Genomic DNA, 1446 nt, shown 5'->3' on the forward strand with positions numbered 1-1446 from the left:
TCTCTCTCTTTCTCTTTCTGTCTTTCGCGCTCTCTCTCTCTCTAGAAATTACGCAATTATTTGACTGTTTCTGACAAAGGTTTTCCCAGTGTTGCAATGTTTCTAATGAAACAAAATGTGGGTTGTTGGAAGGTGTTACTGGTTGGTCCTGATTTTTCTCTTTCCCTCTGTTGTCTCTGTCTGCGTGGGTGGTTAGAGGATACTCTTGGTAGCTCATACTTCTTGTGTTTCTATCTTTTTGTTCCTGTCTGAGTGAGTGATTGGAAGGCGCCACTGGTAGGTCCTACTTCTTTTCTTTCCCTCCGCTGTTTCTGTCAGTCTGTCTCTCTTTTTACTTGCACTAAATGACTGCCCCAACGTCAAAACGCTTCTCCGTTCTCTAATACAAACAGTTTTTAAAAAGCCAGAGAGACAAGCGGAAGACGCAAAGTTTTTTCCGGCTACTCTCCAACGTTTTTTGACCTCTCCTTCCCACCGGAAGAACCAAAACTTATTTATAAATGTACTTTAACTTGTAGGTCGGCTATCCTGCCCTGTTTGCTTCGACCACCGATGTAGTAGTACCGTAGAGTGCAGGTAGGTAGGTAGTAGTACCCTCATGGTGTCCGCTCCCCCCCCACCCCCGCCCGGGACACCCCCCTCCCCGAGGGGCAACTGGATTAGTTCTAGCCCCTGCCACAGAACACAGACAAAACACAAATGGTGCACCGCTCTTTTAAAAAAAGTTTTGGTAAGAGTTTTACGGCACTTGCAACACAACAGGTCATACACGTGCCGAAGATTAGAGGTGTTACAAGAGAGTAACAGACACAAAATAAGAAGGGGCGGAGATAAGGATGATAGATGTTGGATAGGAATGAAGGAGCAAACCACACCAGAGCACCCGCCAACCACCCTCTCACCGTTCTTTACAGAACAGCGACGTTCATCATTGTGTTGACGCTGTCACGGACTATAAAGATCTCTTTTCTCACAGGGTGGTTGGCGGGTGCTCTGGTGTGGTTTGCTGCTTCTTTGCTATCAAACATCTATTGTCCTTATCTCCCCTGTATAAGACAATCACCTGTAAAAACGACCACCTGTATAAGACAATCACCTGTAAAAACGACCACATGTATAAGACAATCCCCTGTAAAAACGACCACCTGTATACGACATTCCCCTGTAAAAACGACCATCTGTATACGACAATCACCTGTACAAACGGCCACTTCCCATTTTTACCCTTGCCCGTTTTCCACATCGTCTTTATCTCCCCTTCTTTTTTTGTGTATGTTACTCTCTTGTAACACCTCTAATCTTCGGCACTTATATGACCTTATGCAGTTGCGAGCGCCGTAAAACTTTTACTTAATTAACAAAAACAAGACACGCGTGTCGACAGTTTATTCAACCGTCGCGTGGTCTGTCCAGCCTCCCTGTTCTGTGCGGCCTCCTCCCCCCCCC

This window comes from Aplysia californica, unplaced genomic scaffold (genome assembly GCF_000002075.1).
Source record: "Aplysia californica isolate F4 #8 unplaced genomic scaffold, AplCal3.0 scaffold00680, whole genome shotgun sequence".
NCBI classification, from domain to species: Eukaryota; Metazoa; Mollusca; class Gastropoda; order Aplysiida; family Aplysiidae; genus Aplysia; species Aplysia californica.